Source organism: Bos grunniens, chromosome 16, assembly GCF_055505025.1.
Source record: "Bos grunniens cultivar Pamir isolate PY7600 chromosome 16, Bosgru_T2T1.0, whole genome shotgun sequence".
Lineage (NCBI taxonomy): Eukaryota > Metazoa > Chordata > Mammalia > Artiodactyla > Bovidae > Bos > Bos grunniens.
Window position 1 is genome coordinate 53,699,728 of NC_141180.1, and position 25,563 is coordinate 53,725,290.

General features: G+C 44.9%; 1 pseudogene; it reads left to right on the forward strand.

The window, feature by feature from the left end:
• The first annotated feature begins 213 nt into the window (after positions 1-213).
• Positions 214-19,188, forward strand: LOC147356853 (uncharacterized; annotated as a pseudogene).
• Positions 19,189-25,563: the final 6,375 nt, after the last annotated feature.

A 25,563-nucleotide genomic window follows, 5' to 3' on the forward strand; every position in this document is an offset into this window, starting at 1 on the left:
TTGGTCCCACACTGCCTGCAGTAGAAGCTTTGTAGACTTAACCACTGGACCACCAGGGAGATACTGCCTGTGTGTATTTTAAATAGTGATTTTTAAATGGGTAGGCTGGAGGCAGAAAAGTCATTGGAAAAGTCCCTGATGCTGGGAAAGATTGAGGGCAGAAGGAGAAGAGGGCATCAGAGGATGAGATGGCTGGGTGGCATCATTGACGCAATGTACATGAACGTGGGCAAACTTTGGGAGATGGTGAGGGACAGGGAGGCCTGGCGTGCTGCAGTCCATGGGGTCGCAAAGAGTCGGACAGGACTGGGTGACAACAACAACAGGCTGTAGGCAGAGAAATAGCTATCTTACTCTCCAGCCTTGGGAGTGAAAGGTGTAAGAAAATGGACAAATGTTTAAGTCTGGGGACATTAGACAATGCTCAAGTCCCTCCTTAGGCATCATCGGAAACCATTGTTTGCATTGTGCTTTTCAAATCCCATTGAATTCTGGAGAACAATGGTCATTTCTCCACATCCAGGGATCTCAGGTCATCTAGCAGCATTACCATTTGAGTTTTATCTTGCAGATCATTACCTCCAGTTTACTTACAGCCTCCTTCTCAAGACTATTGAATTGTCATGCTACAAGAGGCCTTTGAATCCTCTGTCGGTGTTTCTCAATTCTGGATGACAGAAAAATCAACTGAGGCTTTTAAAAAATACCTTATCTGCCTGCCTCCCAAGTCAATACAAATAAAAGCAAAAATAAACAAATGGGACCTATCAAACTTATAAGCTGTTGCACAGCAAAGGAAACCACTAAAATAAAAGCCTACAGATTGGGAGAAAATATTTGCAAATGATGCCACGGATAAGGAACTTAATTTCCAAAATATACAAGCAACTCATACAATTCAAAACAACAACAAAAAAACCCCCAAACGATCTAACCAAAAAATGGGCGGAAGACCTAAACAGACACTTCTCCAAAGAAGACATACAGCTGGCCAATAGGCACATGAAAAGATGCTCGTCGGTAATTATTAGGTGCAAATCAAACTACAATGATGTAACACCTCACACCAGACACGGTGGCCATCATTAAAAAATCTACAGGGCCCTGGCCGTCCAGTGGTTAAGACTTCAGCTTGCATTGGAGGATTTGATCCCTGGTCAGGGAGTTAGGATCACAGGTGCATCTTGGCCAGAAAGAATACAAAGCGGGAACAATATGGTAACAAATAAAATACAATTCTCTTTAAAAATAGTCTACATCAGAAAAAAATCTACAAATAATAAATGCTGCAGAGAATGTGAAGAAAGGGGACCCCTCTTATGTTGCTGGAAATATAAAGGGTACAACCACTATGGCAAACAGAATGGAGGTTCCTCAAGAAACTAACAATGGAGTTGCCGTATGATCTTGCAGTCCCACTCCTAGGCGTATATCCAGACAAAACTGTGATTTGAAAAGATACGTGCACCCTAATGTTCATAGCAACCCTATTTACAATGGCCCAGCCGTGGAAGCAACCTAAATGTGCATTGACAGATGAATGGACAAAGAAGATGTGGTACATGTACACAGTGGAATAGTACTCAGCGATCAGAAAGGATGAAATGCCACTCGCAGCCACACAGATGGGCCTAGAAATTATCATACTAAGTGAAGTAAGTCAGAAAGAGAGAGACAAACATGCTGTCACTTACATGTGGTATCCAACATACAACATAGATGGACATATCTACGAAACAGAAATCAGCTCACACACGTAGAGCACAGAGTTGTGGTTGCCAAGGTGGAGGGGAGGGAAGGACTGAAAGTTTGGGACCAGCAGATACAAACTATTATATGTAGGATGGATACCCAACAAGGTCCGACTGTATTGCACAGGCAACCACATTCAGTATCCTGTGACAGACCACAATGGAGAAGAATACAAAAAAGAATATATATAACTGAATCACTTTGTAATACAACAGACATTAACACAACTTTGTGAGTCAACTTTACTTCAATAAATGTTTTTTAAAAAATGCAACCTGGGCCTCACTGCAGTCCTACTGAGTCAGAGTCCCTGGGTGGGGCTTGGGGAGCTGCAACTTGGATCTCCCTAGGTGATTTTTTTTTTCACTTGGAATATAGTTGACATACAATAATATATTAGTTTCAGGTATAGAATATAGTACATTAACATTTATATTCATTATGAATTAGTCACCACAATGTCTAGCCAGCATCTATCACCATACAAAATTTTTGTAATATTATTGACTGCTTCTATATTGTATGCTTCCCTGGTGGTTCAGAGGTAAAGAACTCGCCTACCAATGCAGGAGACACAGGTTCAATCCCTGGGTCAGGAAGATCCCCTCGAGAAGGAGATGGCAACCCACTCCAGTATTATTGCTTGGAAAGTCCTATGGACAGAGGAGCCTGGCGGGCCACAGTCCATAAGGTTACAAAAGTTAGACATGACTGAGCAACTAAACAACATCAACACATGACCAGGTAAAGCCTCAGTCATGTTGAAAACAAAAGAGAAAGCGAAAGTGGGTTCTGCCAACCTTGGCTTTCTGCTGACCTTGACCAAGCAAACAAGCCAGCCTTGGTGAGCAAATAAGTGCCATCCAGACGTGCTCGCCACCCTCCTTCTCAAGGTGAAGTCTGGAGAGTTACCAACCCAGGGATGGCTTTGGTGCCACAGTTTCCACCTCCTGTTTCTTTCTTTCACCTTTAGCCTAATCCTTGCAGCTAGCTGTGGGGTGAGCTGACACATGACAAAATTTGCCCCAGTGGAAGTTCACGTGTTCCTCTCTTACAGTGCAAGAGAGCAGGAGAGGCGTTTCAGATCAAGAGGGTGTGCTGGGCAGGGAGTAGCGTGATTGGCAGCAAAGGAGCTGAGGGACAGATTAGGAGCCCTCTTTCCTGCTGCTCAGCATGTGGCAAAGCTGGAAAAGGGGGAAGACTTTCAGATTTACATGAGGTCTCAAATCTTGAAGAATCCTAAATTTGTTCGCATTCGGGAACCCGTAACAGTTTCTGTTGCTAGATGAAACTCAAGTTCATTTAAGGTGAATCTAATGATTGAATTTTCATTGGCATCAGGGCACAGTAGCTATAGTAGTTTGCAGTCCATAGTCCACTCGTAACTTGAAATCAGAAACTGAAAGGCAGTCACGTAAGTGGGAGGAGAGATTTCATTAATTTGTTCAACAAATATTTCTTGACTGACGACCGAGAGCAGGTTTGCTGCTAGTTGTGAACAGTACAGCTCAACCTGGAGCAAAACCCAAGTCATTCCTCTGAGAGGTGTGGGGAGGTAAAAAGGCAGTTGATAAGTCCAGGTGTTGTTCAGTCACTCAGTCGTGTCTGACTCTGCGATCCCTTGGACTGCAGTACCCCAGGCTTCCCTGTCCATCACCATCTCCCGGAGCTTGCTCAGACTCATGTCCGTTGAGTCAGTGATGTCATCCAACCATCCCATCCTCCGTCGACCCCTTCTCCTCCTGCCTTCAATCTTTCCCAGCAGCAGGGTCTTTTGCAATGAGTCAGCTCTTTACATCAGGTGGCCAAAGTATTGGAGTTTCAGCTTCAACATTAGTCCTTCCAATGAATATTCAGGACTGATTTCCTTTAGGATGGACTGGTTTGATCTCCTCGCAGTCCAAGGGACTCTCAAGAGTCTTCTCCAACACCACAGTTCAAAAGCATCAATTCTTCAGTGCTCAGCCTTCTGTATAGTCTCACATCCATAGATGACTACTGGAAAAAACTCACATCCCTAGATGACTACTGGAAAAACAGTAGCTTTGACTATATGGACCTTTGTTGGTAAAGTAATGTCTCTGCTTTTTAATATGCTATCGGTCATAGCTTATCTTCCAAGAAGCAAGCGTCTTTTAATTTCATAGCCGCAGTCACTGTCCACAGTGATTTTGGGCCCCAAGAAAATGAAATCTGTCACTCTTGTTTCCCATCTGTTCACCATGAAGTGACGGGACGGCATGCCATGCTCTTAGTTTTTTGAATGTTGAGTTTAAGCCAACTTTTTCACTCTTCTCTTTCACCTTCATCAAGAGGCTCTTTAACTCCTCTTCACTTAGTGCCATAAGGGTGGTGCCATCTGCATATCTGAGGTTATTGGTATTTCTCCCAGCAATCTTGATTCTGGCTTGTGGTTCATCCACCCTGGCATTTCGCATGATGTACCCTGCATAGAAGTTAAACAAGCAGGGTGACAATATACAGCCTTGACATACTCCTTTCCCAATTTGGAACCAGTCCTTTGTTCTATGTCCAATTCTAACTGTTGCTTCTTGACCTGGATAGATGTTTCTCAGGAGGCAGGTTAAGTGATCTGGTATTTCCATCTCTTTAAGAATTTTCCACAGTTTGTTGTGATCCACCCACACAGTCAAAGGCTTTATAGCATAGTCAATGAAGAGAAGTAGATGTTTTATGGAATTCTCTTGCTTTTTCTATGATCCAACCAACAGATGTTGGCAATTTGATCTCTGGTTCCTCTGCCTTTTCTAAATCCAGCTTGAACATCTGGAAGTTCTTGGTCACATACTGTTGAAGACTAGCTTGAAGGATTTTGAGCATTACTTTGCTAGTGTGTGAAATGAGTGCAGTTGTGCAGTAGTTTGAGCATTCTTTGGCATTGCCTTTCTTTGGGATTGGAATGAAAACTGACCTTTTCCAGTCCTGTGGCCACTGCTGAGTTTTCCAAATTTGCTGGCATGTTGAGTGCAGCACTTTCACAGCATCATCTTTTAGGATTTGAAATAGCTCAACTGGAATTCCATCACCTCCACTAGCTTTGCTCATAGTGATGCTTCCTAAGCGCACTTGACTTCGCACTCCAGGATGTCCAGCTCTAGGTGAGTGACCACACCATCGTGGTTATCTGGGTCATAAAGATCATTTTTGTATAGTTCTTTTGTGTATTCTTGCCACCTCTTCTTAATATCTTCTGCTTCTGTTAGGTCCATACTGTTTCTGTCCTTTATTATGCCCATCTTTGCATGAAATGTTCCCTTGGTATCCTTAATTTTCTTGAAGAGATCTCTAGTCTCTCCCATTCTATTGTTTTCATCTTTCTTTGCATTGATCACAGAGGAAGGCTTTCTTATCTCTCCTTGCTATTCTTTGGAACTCTGCATTGAAATGGTTTATCTTTCCTTTGCTCCTTTGCCTTACCCTTCTTTTCTTTTCTCAGCTATGGCCTCCTCAAGCAACCATTTTGCCTTTTTGCATTTCTTTTCCTTGGGGATGGTTTTGATCACCACCTCCTGTATAGTATTATGAACTTCTGTTCATAATTCTTCAGGTACGCTATCTATCAGATCTAATCCCTTGACTCTATTTGTTACTTTCACTATATAATCATAAGGGATTTTATTTAGGTCATACCTGAATGGCCTAGTGATTTTCTGTACTTTTTCAATTTAAGTCTGAATTTTACAATAGGAGTTCGTGATCTGAGCCACAGTCAGCTCCTGGTCTTGATTTTGCTGACTGTATAGAGCTTCTCCATCTTTGGCTGCAAAGAATATACTCAGTCTGATTTTGGTGTTGATCATCTGGTGATGTCCATGTGTAGAGTACCAAGTACATGTATGCTTATGCACAGGCACATCAAATAGAACGAGAGGTAAGTGCTGCTAAGAAAAAGGAGGGAAGGGGCAGAGCCAAGTTTGTGGGTCTGTGGGTCAATGGTTGTTTTACGTAGATGAGTGGGAACAGGAAGCAAGAGAGAGGCAGGCAGCCTTTGGGGTTAAGGGTGCTGGACCACTCTGCCATTCGTCAGGAGCTCCTTATTCTTCCCCATGAGGCCTCGGAACCTAAACTTCCATCAGTCGAAGGCATTTACTCCCCACTGGGCCATTGTGCCTTCACTTTCTACCTACATCTTCATTAGACCTACACACAACATAGTACCCCTGGGCAGCCTCTTCCTGCTGGATGTGCGGCTCCTCAGATACTTTCTAGCCTCCTAACAGGCCAGGCTGGTGGTCTGGTCTTGTCTCTGTCCTCCTCACTCTCCAGGGTAGGGCACGACTGCATTGCGGCTGTCTCAAGCTCCATCTGTGGCATCAATGACCCCTAACCTCTGCAGGGAAGGAGAAGTGCAGAGCTGTCACACCTGGATTCCTGTGGCCTCAAGGGTCATTACCTTGAGGCTGAGGGGCAGTGAGCTGGCTGCCTTCCCAGATTTTAGCTCTTTCACTTCTCCCTGTAGCCCTGGGAGGATGGTGTGTCTATTATCCTCAGTTTGCAGATGAAGGAAATCACCCACGGCTAGAGGCAGAGTCGGCCAAGTCTTATCCATAAAGAAAATCCCTTTCTTTAGGGAAACAAAGCACAATTATAGAAAGTTCAAAGGTCTAGGGTTTAAATAACGCCAAGTTTAGTCACAAGGCAAAAAATGGTGACTTAGGAAAGGAGAGAGGACTTAAGTAGTCTTAAATAGTGCCTGCGGGTTGGCACAAAAAAAGGTTGTTTGTGAGGAGCCTAGATAGAATGACCAATTTAGGTATGGGAGAGCCATTTAATACACCTGTGGATAGCTTTGTTCATATATCTTTTTGTTGCTAAAGGAATTTGTAAAAAAAATTACAGAGAGTTATAAAAAGTCATCCAGAATCAGAAGAATATCCACAAACTGACCACACATCCCACAACTCCCCTCCCTCACCCTCTTTATAAACCTTTCTCTTAAAAAAAAAAAACCTTTCCCTGAAAGCCTTCGAGGAGTTCATTCCCTTTGAGCACTCGCCACCTGGACTTCTTGCTTGCCACCTGCAATAAATGCTGCACTTTTCCTTCCCCACAGCCTGGTGTCCGTAAATCGGCTTTTTTGGGTGAGTGGTCCTGAATTTGGTTCGGTAACAGTGCCATGCTCCATGTATCCCAAATGTCCTTGAAAGCCAGTTAAAAATAAGAGAGAATAGGTCCAACCAGTCAATTTACATACTTATTGTTCAAGGAAAGTTTAGTGAGCCCTGCCAGGCTCTGTTAGAGAGTTGGGGACGTGGTGGCAAATACGGCCCTTTCTCTCCCAGAGCCCACGTGATGGTTCATAACTGAAGCAAGTACATATCTGGATGGGACACCTGTGGTAGCAATGCATACCTGGAAGGAAATAAGTTGGGAATGGGCAGGGGCAGATCCCAATTGTGGATTGTTCTGGATTTTTTTTTAAAGATATATTTATTTACGGGCTGTGGTGGGTCTCCATTGCTGAACGAGGGCTTTGTCTAGTTATGGTGAGGGGGCTACTCTTTGCTGTGGTCCACGGGCTTCTCAATGCAGCGGCTTCTCTTGTTGCAGAGCATGGCTTCTAGGATGTCTGGAGTTGAGGAGTTGAGGCACATGGGTTCAGTCGTTGTGGCTCCCGGGCTTGGTTGGTCCTCGGCATGTGGGATCTTCCGGGACCAGGGATCGACCCGGTGTCCCTTGCATTGCAAGGCAGATTCTTAACTACTGGGCCACCAGGGAAGCCCCAGATCCCAGTTTTGTGGAGGCGGAAGCTTATCTGAGGGCCATCTTTTAGAAAAAGAATACATGAGCTGTTAATTTTCCAGGGCTGTCATGATGAAGTATCACAAACTGGAGGCTTCAACAATAATTATCTCAGTTCTGGAGGCTAGAAATCCAAGGTAGGGTTGGTTCCTTCTGAGGACTCTGAGGGCAGGTCTGTTCTAGCCCTCCGTGGCCCATCCTTGGCTTGTAGATGACACACCACTCCATCCTCCACCTTCCCATGGCGTTGTTCCTGCACTGACATCTTCCTCTAAGTCTTGTTGGATTAGGAGCATGACTTTGCCTTTTGTTTTTAATTTTATATTGGAGTATAGTTAATTAATGTTGTGTTAGTTTCAATTGTACAGCAAAGTGATTCTGTTATACATATGCATGTATCTATTCTTTTTCAAATTCTTTTCCCATTTAGGGTATTATAGAATATTGAGCACATTTCCCTGAACTATACAGTAGGTCCTTGTTGGCTATCTATTTTATACATAGTAGGGTGTACAGGAAAGCCCAAACTCCCTTTTTAATTGTGCATACCCACCCCACCTCCACCAGCATCAACTCATTTTAACTAATCACGTCCAGTGACCCTACATCCCATAAGATCCTGTTCTGAAATAGGCAGCCTTCAGCATGTCTTCTGTGGGGGACAAAATTCAACCCCAACACAAGGCTAGGGCTCTTCCCAGGGCTTATAGGGCCTTGTGCCAGCGAGGGGCTCTGAGGCATAGCTTCTTCAGCGTGGCAGCAGCTGTCCCCGTGGGATGCAGGTGAGCAATGGTGTGACGGGAGGGGACGCACCATCCCTGGGGTGGAGGGGACACGGCAGACCCATCACTGCCCCTCCTGTCTTCTCCACCCTCCTTGGAGGTCCCAGTCCCTCTTTTGCAGAAACCCTCCCTGGGTTTCTCAAGGGCTTCCTCTGTCTCCACCCTCAGCAGCCTAGAAGTGGCCCCAAGAGAAACCATCAAGCAAAGAGGGTCAGGAGTTGGTGAACATACCCCTCAGCCTCCTCCTCCCTCAGAGGGACTTTTTAAAGAATCTTTTATTGTGAGTGCAGATGCAGAAGTCGAGGGCTTCATGGCTTACTCTAAGGCAGACACCCCATGACCACTGGGGGACTGTTCTCAGGTGCAACCCGTCCAGTCTCAGGAGGCACCGCGGCGAGACTTTTCTGACTCACTTCTCCATTGCCTCATTGTGTTCCTGGCACCACGTTCCAAAGAAGTGGCTTGCACCAGATTCTTGTCTCTGGATCAGTTTTTGGTGAAACGCAAAGCAGGCTGTTGGTAAGGAAAGGCTTCTTTAGAGAAATGGCATCTGTGGTGGGACCTGAGTGTTGAAAGGACATTGGCCATGCAGGAATGTGGCCAGGTGTTTCAGATAGCGGGGGGGGGGTGTCCATGGAGGCCCCAGGAGAATGGGCCCAGGTGCCCAGGCAACAGAAAGAAGCCTGCTATGTGGCTGCGACACAGGCACAGGAGAGGCAGCAGAAGCCTGGAGATCCTGTGTGTGTGTCTGTGTGCGTATGTATGTATTTGAGTTGTGTGGGTGGTGGGGCAAGGGCCCTGTGGGGAGAGGCCCTGCCTCCTTCCCTACCCACCTCCCCCCCAATCCAACCTGACCGTCCACAAGTGCACACACTCACCAGAAGCAGAGCTTTGAAAACCCAATTCCATGTGCCCATTTGCAAGTATTTATGCAAATCAGGTCATTTGAAACCAAATCATCTCCCCATGAGCCACACTAAGTGTGGAGATACCTGAATCACCAGGATGCCACCTCAACTGTGATGTTCTGGCTAATGATGGAGATACGACTGTGCTTGCCCAACTGCAGCCCTGGAGCTGAGATGCCCCTTCCTGGGGGCAAGTCTCTCCAGCAAAGGGGAGTGAGTCAGTGTATGGAGAGCTGCCTCGACCTGAGGCTGGGGTGGGTGTGGCTCCCCCTCTAATGAATACCTGTCTTTGTTACTCTACTGTGAAACAGGCCTGCCATGGAGTGCTTGTCGTGTGGATTGACATGCACAGTGAAAGGTTTTGCTGGAAAAAAAAACAAACCACTCAAGTCAAACTCAGAGACAGAAAGTAGAATGACAGATGCTAGTGGCTGAGGGAGGGAGACTTGTTCTGTGGGTACAGACTTTCAGTTTTGTAAGGTGAAACAGTTGTGGAGACTGGTTATACAGCGTTGTGAATGTTGTTGTTTTTCTTCAGTCTTCAAGTCACGTCTGACTCTTTCTGACCTCATAGACCGCACCTTGCCAGGTCTCCCTATTCCTTACCATCTCTCAGAGTTTGCCCAAGTTCATGTCCACTGAATCCGTGATGCCATCCAACCATCTAATCTGTCACCCTCTTCTCCTTGTGCCTTCAATCTTTCCCAGCATCAGAGTCTTTCCCAATGAGTGGGCTGTTCGCATCAGGTGGCCAAAATATTGGAGCTTCAGCTTCAGCATCAGTCCTTCCAATGAATATTCAGGGTTGATTTCCTTTAGGATTAGCTGATTTGATCGCCTTGCTGTCCAAGGGACTCTCAAGAGTCTCCAACACCACAGTTCAAAAGCATCAGTTTTTCAGCACTCTGCCTTCTTTATGGTCCAGCTTTCACATCGATACATGACTACTGAAAAGACCGTAGCCTTGACTACACGGGCCTTCATCTGCAAAGTCCTGTTTAGGTTTGTCATACCTTTTGTTCCAAGAAGCGATCATCTTCTAATTTCATGGCTGCAGTCACCATCGTGGTGATTTTAGAGACCAAGAAGAGGAAGTCTGTACAGCTTCCACCTTTTCTCTTTCTATTTGCCATGAAGTAATGGGGCTGGATGTCATGATCTTAGGTTTTATAATACTGAATTTTAAGCCACTCTTTCCACTCTCTTCTTTCACCCTCATTAAGAGGCTCACAGTGATGTGAATGTACTTAATAATATTTAAGGATGGTTAATTTGGGGGCCTCTCGCCTTCTGAGATGGCTCACACTCTGTGGAGTGTATGTCTCTCTAAGTAAATCCACCTCTTACCTATCAAAAAAAAAGACTGATTAATATGGGTAAATTTTGTTATGTGTATTTTACCACAATTAAAAAAAAAAATCCTAGGACTTCCCTGGTGGTACAGTGGATAGGAATCCACCTGCCAATGCAGGGCACAAGTTCAATCCCTGGTCCGGGAAGATCCCACGGAGATGCCACGGAGCAACTTAGCCTGTGTGCCACGACTACTGAGGCTGTGCTCTGGAGCTTGGAAGCCATGCCTACTGAGCCCACGTGCCCCAAGTACTGAAGCCAGCACACCCTAGAGCCCGTGCTCCGCAACAAGAGAAGCCGCCGCAGTGAGAAACCCACACACTACAACTGTGAGTGGCCCCTGCTCGCCACAACTAGAGAAAGCCTGCCCATAGCAACAAGGACCCGGTGCAACCAAAAGATAAACAAATAAAAAATATTTTTCTAAAAATTCTCGGGACCTCCCTGGTGATTGAGTGGCTAAGACTCCACGCTCCCCATTCAGGGGGCCCAGGTTCCATCCCTGGTCAGAGAACTAGATCCTACGTACCCCAACTAAAAGATTCCATGTGCTGCAACTAAGACCCAGCACGGCCAAATAAATAAAAATAAATATATTTTTTTTAATTCCTGAAAAAGCCCAGATATCAGACCATAGTTTAGGCAGCGGTTCTTAATTGCTCTGGGTTGGAACTTTTTTGGTTTCTGGCACTGTTCCAGGTGGCCCATTCCAGCACCTTGATGTTCCAGTAGTCATCATTCCTAGTGACAGTGCCTTACATATTTAATCTCCACAATCCAGCCCAACAGCCCAAGAGGTAGATAGAAAGATAAAGAAACCAGCTCTGAGAGGTTAGTGAACTGACTCCAGGCACATGAAGGTCCTGTTTTCTTCCTCACTGCTGTGACTTTCCTCCAAAAGCCACAGAACATTGGTGACCCAGTCAAGATCCCTTTCCAGATTTCCCCCTCACAGGCCCGTGCTCTGTCCTGGGCCCTGGCAACTAGGGTTTACAGCTGAGGCTTATTAAGTAGCTGACAATTGTCCTCCTGTCAGGAAAAGGAGTCACCATTTTAAGGAGCTCACAGCGCCCAGCTGTCCACCTTCCTTTCTTGTTGGCAAATCAGGCCCAGGTTTTGCCTGCTTTTGCTGGAGCATCTAATCTGGGCTTTGTAGGACTGATTATTTAGAAAATCATAACTGCTGAGAAAGCTCTTAAAAATGTGTGGTTATGTGTGAGCTCCAGGCCACAGGCTCCTGTTCTGACTTTTGCTTAAGTACCCTGTGACCTAGGACATGTTGAAATAGCTTGAGCAGTTTACAGGCCAAGCCTTCCCCGCCTTCCTCATGGCACCCTGTCACTGAGCCTGCTGCCCAAATTCCTGGGAGGGTCGAAATTGATAATATCTTTAAAAAAAAAAAAAAAACTTCACATGTTACACTAATTAGGACAGGGCTCTGAATTCACCAGTAATGTTCACTGTAAAGTCCAAATGCAAAAGTCATGAACTTTGATTTTTAATTTTCATTTTTTGGCCATGCTGATTGGCATGTGGGAACTTCCTTGATCAGGGATCAAATTCCCACTTTCTGGGCCTTAACCACTGAACCATCAGGGAAGTCCCAGAAGTCATGGACTTTCAATTTAGACACTGGATTCAGGCTGACTGTGGCTTTAGACAAGTTACTTATTCTTTCCTATTCATTCATTTCTTGACTGAGAAATGAGACTGATGCCAGCGTAAAGCAGAAAATATTAAGAAGCGGTGGCAAGAATACACAGAAGAACTATACAAAAGAGATCTTAATGACCCAGATAACCACGATGGTGTGATCACTCACCTAGAGGCAGACATCCTGGACTGCGATGTCAAGTGGGCCTTAGGAAATATCACTAAAGCTAGTGGAGGTGATGTAATTTCAGCTGAGCTATTTCAAATCTTAAAAGATGATGCTGTTAAAGTACTGCACTCAATATGCCAGCAAATTTGGAAAATTCAGCAGTGGCCACAAGACTGGAAAAGGTCAATATTCATTCCAGTCCCAAAGAAAGGCAATGCCAAAGAATGCTCAAACTACCGCACAATTGCACTCATCTCACACACTAGCAAAGTAATGCTCAAAATCCTTCAAGCTAGTCTTCAACAATATGTGAACCAAGAACTTCCGGATGTACAAACTGGATTTAGAAAAGGCAGAGGAACCAGAGATCAAATTGCCAACATCTGTTGGAGCATAGAAAAAGCAAGAGAATTCCAGAAAAACATCTACTTCTGCTTTATTGACCATGCCAAAGCCTTTGACTGTGTGGATCACAACAAACTGTGGAAAATTCTTCAAGAGATGGGAATACCAGACCACCTTACCTGCCTCCTGAGAAACCAGTATGCAAGTCAAGAAGCAACAGTTAGAACCAGACAAGGAAAAACAGACTGGTTCCAAATTGGTAAAGGAGTATGTCAAGGCTGTATATTGTCACCCTGCTTATTTAACTTCTATGCAGAGTACATCATGTAAAATGCTGGGCTGAATGAAGCACAAGCTTGAATCAAGAATGCCAGGAGAAATATCAGTAACCTCAGATATGCAGATATGCAGCACCACCCTTATGGCACAAAATGAAGTAGAATTAAAGAGCCTCTTAATGAAGGTGAAAGGGGAGAGTGAAAAAGTTGGCTTAAAACTCAGCATTCAAAAACTAAGATGATGGCATCCAATCCCATAAGTTCATGGCAAATAAATGGGGAAACAATGTAAACAGTGAGAGACTTTATTTTCTTGGGCTCCAAAATCACTGCAGATAGTGACTGCAGCCATGAAATTAAAAGCCGCTTACTCCTTGGAAGAAAAGCTATGACCAATCTAGACAGGATATTAAAAAGCAGAGACATTACTTTGCCAACAAAGGTTCACCTAGTCAAAGCTATGGATTTTCTAGTAGTCATATGTGGATGTGAGAGCTGGACCATAAAGAAGGCTGAGCACCAAAGAACTGATGCTTTTGAACTGTGGTGTTGGACAAGACTCTTGAGAGTCCTTTGAACAGCAAATAAATCAAACCAGTCCATCCTAAAGGAAATCAGTCCCGAGTATTCATTGGAAGGACTGAGGCTGAGGCTGAAGCTCCAAGCTTTGACCACCTGATGTGAAGAGCTGACTCATTGGAAAAGACCCTGATGCTGGGAAAAATTGAGGGCAGGAGGAGAAGGGGACGACAGAAGATGAGATGGTTGGATGGCATCACCTACTCAATGGACATGAGTTTGAGCAAGCTCTGGAAGATGGTGAAGGACAGGGAAGCCTGACATGCTACAGTACATGGGGTCACAAAGAGTTGGATACAACTAAGCAACTGATCAACACAGCAACAACCAACATAAAGATTAATAGTGCATGAACAGACTGGTCCAGTGCCTGGCACGTGGCAGGAGCCCCATCAGTACTGTCAGCCCCCGAGTTAGGATTCTCTGGGAGCATGTATGCTTATGGCCCTTATATCCTTAGAAACAGTTTGGCTTCTTACCATGTAATTCTGTGAAGAGGATTAAGGTTCTTCCTACACGCTTGCTTACATAGTTAGTTTTCTCAGCAAACTTTTACGGGCCGGCCAGATCCAAATGCGTCTGGAGCAATGTCACTTTTCCCCTAGAAGGGCAACCATGGGCCTGAGTTGGTAGCAGAGACAGCTGGTGATATTGTTAGCTGTTTCTCCCTGGAATTTGGGGAGGGGATTGGGGCATGGGTGGGTTTCAGCCCTCTGTGGTGGAACATTCAGAAACTCTAGGATTCCAAACTGGATGGCACTATACCCCAACACCTTTGCTTCAAGTGGGAACAAACAGAGATTCTTCAGAGAGAAGTTAGTAACTGAAGGGAGGTGTCCACCTGTGCTGGCAAGGGCTTGGACTGGGAGTAAGCTCAATAACATCCGGATTGTGGGAGATCAAGCTGGCCAACCCAACCTGAAGCAAGTTACTTAACTTCTTTGATTCTCAGTTTCCTTCTCCTGTAAATGCAAATAAGATTAGGGACTGTAATCAAGTGATTTAAAAAGAGATAATGATGCTAAATGGAAATAAGACAGTGACTATCCTAATCCGACAAAGGTCTGTCTAGTCAACGCTATGATTTTTCCAGTATCTTGTATGGGTGTGAGAGTTGAACCATAAAGAAAGCTGAGCACTAAAGAATGGATGCTTTTGAACTGTGGTGTTGAAGAAGACTCTTGAGAGTCCCTTGGACTGCAAGGAGATCCAACCAGTCCATCCTAAAGGAAATCAGTCCTGAATATTCATTGAAAGGATTGATGCTGAAGCTGGAGCTCCAATACTTTGGCCACCTGATGTGAAGAACAGACTCACTGGAAAAGACCCTGATGCTGGGAAAGATTAAAGGCAGGAGGTGAAGGGGACCACAGAGGATGAGATGGTTGGAGGGCATCACCGACTCAATGGACATGAGTTTGAGCAGGCTCCAGGAGTTGGTGATGGACAGGGAAGCCTGGTGTGCTGCAGTCCATGGGGTCGCAAAGAGTTGGACACAACTGAGCGACTGAACTGAACTATCCTAATACATGATTACTCTTGTCTCTGATCCTTTAAGAAAGGAAATAACAAAGCTATCAAACAGATGAGTGAGACCATCAGAGCGCACTTGGGGTGGTGCCCCCACTACTTCCCAGGGAGCCTGGCCTGTGAGCTCAGGGGTGGCAGAATCCCACATGTACTTGGAGAAATCTCCTGACTCTACAGAGGAAGAGACTCTAGATCAGTCAGCTAAATGCCAACTCAGTTCCCAAAGGACTATGGAGATTTTCAAAATCTGTCTTTTCCTCTGGTCAAGCCCCTCCTTCTGATGGAAACAAACAGCTCTGGTCAAACTACTTTAAGATCCAGCTAGTTTGATGGCCCCAGGGACTCAGGCCCCAGAGGGAGTCAGGTACTCAGAAAGGAAAGAAAGAAATTTTCAGAAATTTGACGACGCTGTCATTCAGACTTGATTTTTGGTGAATTCTCATGCTTTCACTTACCTGTTTTTGAGAAGGTAGCAGGAGATGAAAAGATTGCTTTCATGAAATTTAGGGATGGCAGAATTTCAACTGGAAACTGCAATTGTTTTCAATTCTAAAAGTCCTCAGAGTGGGGGCATAGTGGGTGAGCTACCAGGCTTATTTATGCATCTGTGGAGAGAAAGCAGCCACACCAGCCAGGGAGCACTTAGAGGATGGGGTCTGTGCCAAACAATGGGACACACAGGGTTTAGAAGCCCGGCTTGCTAGGCTAGCACTTTTTTGGTCAACGCTAAACCAAAAAGCAAGGAAAAGTGACATGAAAGTACTTTCACTCAAGGCTACAACAGAAAAGAATTACTTTCTCACACGTTTAAGGCCCAGCCTGGAGGGGAAACCAACTGTCATGATGTGTGTTTACTAAGTCAACTATACTCCAATAAAAATTTTAAAAATAAAATTTGCTTGCAAAATTGTGATGAAAAAAAGCTGTGTGATTATTATGGCTTATGGCTTAGATCAGACTGCCATTCGGGGGGGTTGGAACCCCAACCTAACCCCCACAAACTTCCAAAAAAAAAAACTCAACTACTAATTGGAAGGGAAATTTGAGGCTTAAACCACAACCAAACCAATGAATGCACCCCCCAACCCCGGCCTTTTTTTTGAATAATAAAGGGTTACTCTTGTTCTGAGGGTCTGTTCCTGCAGTCCTGGATCATAACCTCACAGGGAAGGGATATTAGTGGCCCTCCTTGGATTAGCAACTTGCTGACCTATGAGGATTTAGAACCCAACATCGAGCGCAGCTCCATTCCTCAATGCAACTATTCTGTGCCTTTGCTGAGGATTGCAAATACAGGAATGTGTGCCTAGTAACACGGAATCCACTCTTAATTCTACAAATGCTGCTTGGGTTTCTTCGGGTTCTGCTTTTCAAAGAAAGTTCTAGGTGTGTGCCCTGGATCACAGAAGGGGTCCATTACAAAGAACCCCCTCAAACCCACTCTTTTTGATCTGTGTGTGCCAATTCACACACACTTGTTACAGCAGTCACCTTCTGAGCGGCAGGGATACATTCTTTGTCCACATCTGAAAGCTTCCCTCTTGCTGGGTCCAGTTATTGGCCTCAGGAGCCATATGCCAATCTGGATTAAATTTAACAAAAACAAAACTCCAGTTTCAGATGACGCTCCGCATTCTTCTTCTTCATCTAACATGTCATTCATTTTCCAACCAAAAAGTAGCTGCATGTCCCTCTGTTGTCAAATCTTACTCCTTTCCCCACTCTTTGGGTTGTCACCACACCCCTTTCTGCTAATCCCCACTGCAGACCTCACCCACAGCCCAGTGGGGATCTCTTACTTTGATGTCTTTAGGCCTCAGTTGCCCCTTCTCCTCCACTCTGAGACCCCCCTTGCAGGTGCTACCCCTGTCCTTATCCTGTTTCAGAATCAGATACACGAAGAGGGTCTCAGGGTTTTTGTGCTTTTGGGTTTTTGCGGGTACAATTTTTTTAGGACCTTCCCAGCCCAAGGATCAAACTATCCTTGCTTCATTCCAAATGACTAAGGCTTCTGGAAGGTTTCCCTAAGAAAACACTTTTTTTTTTTTTTCCTTATCCAAACAGATCTTCCAAGTCAGCTGGCGAGTGGAACAGCAGCAACAGCCCTGGCTTGGACAGCTCACAGTGCTGACCTCAGGCTAATCTCTTGGAACCTCCCTGTCTTCATGGGAATTTACAAGGGATGATATTTGCCTCCCCAGGCCAATATGGATGAAAACAATAGCCTGCAGGGATGGTCTGGCAGAGTTTAGACACCTGATACTGTTGTGCACACCAGCCACATCGTGACTGTCCTATTTTTTTTTTAATATTTATTTTTATTTATTTATGGATTTGGCTGTGCCCGGACTTCACTGTGGCACGGGGCCCTCTCATCTTCATTGCAGCATTTGGGATCTTTGATCTTCCATGTGGCGTTCGAGATCATTAGTTATGGTGTGCAGGATCAGGTTCCCCAACCAGGGACTGAACTCGTGCCCCCTGCATTGGGAGCACAGAGTCTTAGCCACAGCACCACCACAGAAGTCCCATGACTCTCCTAGTTAAGGCATTGAGTTCTTTATTACTGAATTCTTTTCTTTTTTCAACTTTGATTGGAGTATAGTTGATTCACAATTTTGTTAGTTTCAGGTGTGTATAGCAAGGTGAATCAGTCATGTATATATGGATATGGATATATATATACTCATTCTCTTTCAGATTCTTTTCCTGTATAGATTATTACAGAATACTGAATAAAGTTCCCTGTGCTATACAGTAGGTCCTTGTTAGCAACCTATTGTACATATGTTTATGTGTGTGCTCAGTCATGTCCGAGTCTTTGTGGCCCCATGGACTGTAGCCCACCAGGCTCCTCTCTGTCCATAGAATTTTCCAAGTGAGAATACTGGAGTGGGTTGCCATTTCCTACTCCAGGGAATCTTCCTGTCACAGGGATTGAACCCAAATCTCTTGTGTCTCCTGCTTTGGCAGGCAGATTCTTTACCACTGTTCCATCTGGGAAGCCCCTATTTTATAATGTGTAATAGTGTGTATGTATTAATCCCAATCTAATTTATTATTTCCTCCTACATTTCCCCTTTGGTAACCATAGGTTTGATTTTGACATCTGTGAGTTTGTTTCTGTTTTGTAATAAAGTTCATTTGTATTTTTTTATTAGCTTTCACATATAAGTGATATCATATGATGCTGGTCTTTCTCAGACTTACGTAAGTATGATAGTTTCTAGATCTATCCCTGTTGCTGCAGATGCCTCTATTACTGAATTCTGATTCATTTGCATATCCCAGCACTAGGGCATCAGCTCCTTAACTTCGGATATTTTGTCTTTGCGTCTTCTCTGCCTAATGTAGTGCCTAGCCAAGTACCCATAGAATGAATGTGCTTAGTCAATCAGTTGTGTCCGACTCTTGGCGACCCACCAGGCTCCTCTGTCTATGGGATTCTCGAATACTGGAGTGGGTTGCCATGCCCTCCTCCAGGGGATCTTTCCAACCCAGGGATCAAACCCAGGTCTCTGGCACTTCAGGTAGGTTCTTTACCATCTGAGCCACTAGGGAAGCCCCTAGAATGAATAAGTAAGTTCATTTTTACTTAGGATTTAAACCAGTGTTTCATATAAGAATTTAGTTGGGTTCTTTGCTCAGCTTCTGTGAAAATGCTCAGTCCTACCAAGGAAGCTAAGGCAGTGTTAGAGTGAGGCCCTCGTTTCTGGTGCTCAATGCACCTGGCAGTCGTCCACTTGGCACTCGCCCCTCCACGGTCTCCACCTCTGAGCTCACCTGCATCTACCCAACCCTCATCCTGTGCAAGGATGAGGTGCCACTCACGTAGAGTATGGTCAACACCCTCATTAGCAGCAGCCAATGTGAATGTCAAGCCTTTCTGGCCAGGTTTGTTTGCAAAGGCCCTGGCCAATGTCAACATCTAGACTCTTATCTACAACACAGGGCTGGTGGCCCTGCCCCAACAGGAGGTTCTGCCCCTACAGAGGACAAAGTGGGAGCAGAGAAAGAAGACTGAGGAGTCTGAAGATGACATAGGGTTTGGTCTTTTGATTAAATCTCTGGTGTAATATTTCTATTTTGTAATGTTCAATCCAAAGCTGACCTCTTAGAAAAAAATAAAAAAGAATTTTTGATTGTCAAAAGTCAAACCCCCTCCCAGAAATATAGCCCAAACTGCTGGCACACAGGAAGGGGTCCACCAGGCAGTGGAATGAACACACATTTGATAACACATGGGAACATGTGTTCCTTCATGCTCCCGCTGCAGGACTAGGCTCATTAGATAAGCCCCGTGAAGCTCGGTAGAGTCTGGGTTCTCCAGTCACTGTCTCAATCTCACATCCTGTCTCCAAGTGTGACCTTGTGCCAGTTACTTAATCTCTCTGAGGCTCAGTCTTCTCATCTATAAAATGAAGATACTAATAATGCTAACTGCTTCCCTGGTGGCTCAGATGGTAAAGAGTCTGCCTGCAATGCAGGAGACCAGGTTCGATCCCTTGGTCGGGAAGATCTCCTGGAGAAGGGAATGCCAACCTACTCCAGTATTCTTGCCTGGAGAATTTCATGGACAGAGGAGCCTGGTGGGCTACAGTCCATGAGGTTGCAAAGAGTCAGACCCAGCTAACATTTTCAACTTTTTTTCTTTCCTACATCACAGCCATGTTGAGAATAGAATAAGATAATTAATTAAAAACCTTAGTTCAGGGCTAGTGAATAATAGAATTCTCAATAAATGTCCACTGTGTTCAGTATACCACATTCAAAGGTTATCCATATGCCCTCTATCTTGAACTTTGCCTCTGTTTTCAATGAAAAGCTTCTGAAGTTTTAATAACCTCTATTGGTCTCCATTCATCAAGCACTTCAAGCCAAGCACTGACCCTGCTAGGCTTGGGCAACAGAGAAATAAAAGATCATCCCAGCCCTTAAGTTACAGCATCAGGGGGAAAACAAACTGTGTATTTAAATAGTACATGGTAAGCACAAATGTTGGAAGAGGGTGTTTGCTATGAGCAGTGCATTCTCTTGGCAGAACTCTATTAAGCCTTTGCCCTGCTTCATTCTATACTCCAAGGAGAAATTTGCCTGTTACTGTTATTCCAGGTGTTTCTTGGAGAAGGCAATGGCACCCCACTCTAGTACTCTTGCCTGGAAAATTCCCATGGGTGGAGGAGCCTAGTAGGCTGCAGTCCGTGGGGTTGCGAAGAGTCGGACACAACTGAGCAACTTCACTTTCACTTTTCACTTTCCTGCATTGGAGAAGGAAATGGCAACCCATTCCAGTGTTCTTGCCTGGAGAATCCCAGGGACGGGGGAGCCTGGTGGGCTGCTGCCTATGGGGTCGCACAGAGTCGGACACCACTGAAGTGACTTAGCAGCAGCCAGGTGTTTCTTGACTTCCTACTTTTGCATTCCAGTCCCCTATAATGAAAAGGACATCTTTTTTGGGTGTTAATTCTAGAAGGCCTTATAGGTCTTCATAGAACTGTTCAATGTCAGCTTCTTCAGCGTCACTGGTCGGGGCATAGACTTGGATTATTGTGATACTGAATGGTGTGCCTTCGAAACGAACAGAGATCATTCTGTCATTTTTGAGACTGCATCCAAGTACTGCATTTTGGACTCTTGTTGACTGTGATGGCTACTCCATTTCTTCTAAGGGATTCTTGCCCACAGTAGTAGATATAATGGTCATCTGAGTTAAATTCACCCATTCCAGTCCATTTTAGTTTGCTGATTCCTAGAATGTTGACGTTCACTCTTGCCATCTCCTGTTTGACCACTTCCAATTTGCCTTGATTCATGGACCTAACATTCCAGGTTCCTATGCAATATTGCTCTTTACAGCATTGAACCTTGCTTCCATCACCAGTTACATCCACAACTGGGTGTTGTTTTTGCTTTGGCTCCGTCTCTTCATTCTCTCCGGAGTTATTTCTCCACTGATCTCTAGTAGCATATTTGGCACCTACCGACCTGGGGACTTCTTTCAGTGTCCTATCTTTTTGCCTGTTCATGTGGTTCTCAAGGCAGGAATACTGAAGTGGTCTGCCATTCCCTTCTCCAGTGGACCACGTTTTGTCAGAACTCTCCACCATGACCCGTCCGTCTTGGGTGGCCCTACATGGCATAGCTCATAGTTTCATTGAGTTAGACAAGGCTGTGGTCCATGTGATCAGATTGGTTAGTTTTTGTGATTGTGGTTTTCAGTCTGTCTGCCCTCTGATGGAGAAGGACAAGAGGCTTAAGGAAGCTTCCTGATGGGAGATACTGACTGAGGGGGATCCTGGGTCTTGTTCTGATGGGCAGGGCCATGCTCAGTAAATCTTTAATCCAATTTTCTGTTGATGGGTGGAGCTATTCCCTCTCTGCTATTTACCTGGGGCCAAACTATGGTGGAGGTAATGAATGGTGACCTCCCTCAAAAGATCCCATGCATATACTGCTACAATCCATGCCCCCAACCCTGCAGCGGGCCACCTCTGACCCACGCCTTCACTGGAGGCTCCTGGACACCCACAGGCAAGTCCGGGACAGTCTCCTGTGGGGTCACTGTTCCTTTCTCCTGGGTCCTGGTGAACAAGGTTCTGTTGTGCCCTCCAAGAGTCTATTTCCCAGTCCTGTGTAAGTTCTGGCAGCTCTATGGTGGGGTTAATGGTGACTTCCTCCAAGAGGACTTATGCCATACCCACACCCAGAGCCCCTGTCCCTGCAGCAGACCACTGCCGACCCGTAGCTCCACAGGAGATGCTCAAACACAGTTCAGTCTCAGCCTTTGTGGCGTCTCTGGGTCCTGGTGTGTGCAAGGTTTGTTTGAGCCCTCTGAGCATCTATGGCGGGAAAGGGGTTTGATTCTAAACACGAATTCACCCCTCCTACCATCTTGCTGGGGCTTCTCCTTTGGCCTTGGATGTAGGGTATCTCCTCACAGCCACACCAGTGCCTACCATCTGTCATAGCAAACACCCTCTTAAGGGAAGACTCTACACATGGACATCACCAGATGGTAAACACTGAAATTGGATTGATTATATTCTTTGCAGCCAAAGATGGAGAAGCTCTATACAGTCAGCAAAAACAAGACCAGGAGCTGACTGTGGCTCAGATCATGAACTCTTTATTGCCAAATTCAGACTTGAATTGAAAAAAGTATGGAAAACCACTAGACCATTCAGGTATGACCTAAATCAAATCCCTAAATGTTATACAGTGGAAGTGAGAAATAGATTCAAGGGATTAGATCTGATAGACAAAGTGCCTGATGTACTATGGACAGAGATTCATGACATTGTACAGGAGACAGGAATCAAGACCATCCCCAAGAAAAAGAAATGCAAAAAAGCAAAATGGCTGTCTGAGGAGGCCTTACACATAGCTGTGAAAAGAAGAGAAGCAAAATGCAAAGGAGAAAAGGAAAGATATACCCATTTGAATGCAGAGTTCCAAAGAATAGCAAGGAGAGATAAGAAAGCCTTCCTAAGTGAACAAAGCAAAGAAATCAAGGAAACCAATAGAATGGGAAAGACTAGAGATCTCTTCAAGAGAATTAGAGATATCAAGGGAACATTTCATGCAAAGATGGGCTCAATAAAGGACAGAAATGGTATGGACCAAACAGAAGCAGAAGATATTAAGAAGAGGTGGCAAGAATACACAGAAAAACTGTACAAAAAAAAATCTTCACGACCCAGATAGTCATGATGGTGTGATCATTCACCTAGAGCCAGACATCCTGGAATGTGAAGTTAAGGGGGTCTTAGGAAGCATCACTACGAACAAAGCTAGTGGAGGTGATGGAATTCCAGTGGAGCTATGTCAAATCCTCTAAGATGATGCTGTGAAAGTGATGCACTCAATATGCCAGCAAATGTGGAAAACTCAGCAGTGGCCACAGGACTGGAAAAAGTCAGTTTTCATTCCAATCCCTAAGAAAGGCAATGCCAAAGAATGCTCAAACTACCACACAATTGCACTCATCTCACACGCTAGCAAAGTAATGCTCAAAATTCTCCAAGCCAGGCTTCAATAATACATGAATCGTGAACTTCCAGATATTCAAGCTGCTTTTAGAAAAGGCAGAGGAACCAGAGATCAAATTGCCAACATCCGCTGGATCATCGAAAAGCATGAGAGTTCCAGAAAAACATCTATTTCTGCTTTACTGTGCCAAAGCCTTTGACTGTGTGGATCACAATAAACTGTGGAAAATTCTTCAAGAGATGGGAATACCAGACCACCTGACCTGACTCTTGAGAAACCTGTATGCAGGTCAGGAAGCAAGAATTAGAACTGGTCATGGAACAACAGACTGGTTCCAAATAGGAAAAGGAGTACGTCAAGGCTGTATATTGTCACCGTGCTTATTTAACTTCTATGCAGAATACATCGTGAGAAATGCTGGGCTGGATGAAGCACAAGCTGGAATCAAGATTGCTGGGAGAAATATCAATAACCTCAGATATGCAGATGACACCACCCTTATGGCAGAAAATGAAGAAAAACTACAGAGCCTCTTGATGAAAGTGAAATTGGAGAGTGAAAAAGTTGGCTTAAAGCTCAACATTCAGAAAACTAAGATCATGGCATCTGGTCCTATCACTTCATGGCAAATGGAGAAACAGTGGAAACCGTGGCAGACTTTATTTTGGGGGGCTCCAAAATCACTGCAGATGGTGACTGCAGCCATGAAATAAAAAGACGCTTACTCCCTGGAAGAAAATTTATGAGCAACCTGCTAAGTCACTTTAGTCATGTTAGACTCTGCATGACCCCGTAGACGGCAGCCCACTAGGCTCCCCCATCCCTGGGATTCTCCAGGCAAGAACACTGGAGTGGGTTGCCACTTCCTTCTCCAATATGACCAACCTAGACAGCATATTAAAAAGCAAAGATATTACTTTGCCAACAAAGGTCCATCTAGTCAAGGCTATGGTTTTTCCAGTAGTCATATATGAATGTGAGAGCTGGACTATAAAGAAAGCTGAGTGCTGAAGAACTGATGCTTTTGAACTGTGGTGTTGGATAAGACTCTTGACAGTCCCCTGGACTGCAAGGAGATCCAAGCAGTCCATCCTAAAGGAAATCAGTCTTGAATGTTCATTGGAAGGACTAATGTTGAAGCTGAAACTCCAATACTTTGGGCACCTGATGTGAAGAGCTGACTCATTTGAAAAGTCCCTGATGCCGGGAAAGACTGAAGGTGAGAGAAGGGGACGACAGAGGATGAGATGGTTGGATGGCATCATCAATTCAATGGACATGAGTTTGGGTGAACTCCAGGAGTTGGTGATGGACAGGGAGGCCTGGCGTGCTGTGGTTCACGGGGTCGCAAAGAGTCAGACAAGCCTGAGTGACTGAAGCACAAATGATTAGGTAAGCATTGGTTGGAGAGTCCAAAAGTGACACCTGACCTGATGGGATCCTTGTCTCAGGACCTGTCCTTGTGCCTTCAAGGCTCTGCAGCCCAGCCTTCCTATGCCCTCTCCCTACCCCCGACTCCTCCTTCTCCCTTTGGAAAAGTCACTGCCAGTGACACAAAGAATGGCCATAGTTTGCAGATGGGAGCCAGACAGGCCCAGAGATGCTAGGAGGCCAAAACCTCCACCAAGCAAGAGGTACAAGCAGAACCAACAGGTTTGGGGAAGGACAACGAGGCACCCCCTCTCCAGACCCAGCAGAAAATGGAACCGAGAGAGGGCTGACCCGGCAGGAGATCTAGGGGCTTTCAGCATTGGTCTGGCAGCTGCAGCCAGAGTTGTACAGGCGAGGGGAGTGGAGGGTTCAGTGAGAACGTAGGGCCCACTTAGCATCAAACCTGTCGGTAGGTTTTACCAGATACTTTTACTTGACTCAGCGTGTACATCTGAATCGTAAAGTTGCTTCTGTTATGACTCTAAACGTGTACTTTGTCCCCCAAAATTAGATCTGTGAGAAACCAATACTTTTGAGCGTGAGTATTGTGCTATTCACCACCAGTAGGCAAAAGTGTAATACAGCTGAGAATTACACAAGTAGGAATTTTATAGTATCTCATCTTCAGTACACCGGAGGGTTGGTGTTGTGTACAAATCGTAGACTATTTGACTTCTTTGATACTGAAGATTACTTTTAAAATAGTTCACTGTATTACAATAAATATACCTGAGTGACATGTTTCAGGTCACCAGGAATACCAGCCTAACAACCCCCAATACTGGCTACTTGACACCAGCCATCTACCATCAGACCCAACCAGTTTCTGCTGAAATGAAATGACATAAAATTATCAGTAAAGCTACTTCTAATCTGAGAGTCCACGCAGAAAAGGAAGTTGAGTTGTTGGACATGACTGAATTCAATAATGTCCTTATTTATGAGTAAGCTTGTGCTGGACTCGGTAAGCTCACCCCAGTCTGTGATTATAAAGATAGTCAATTAAAAAAAAAAGTGATAAACACTATGTA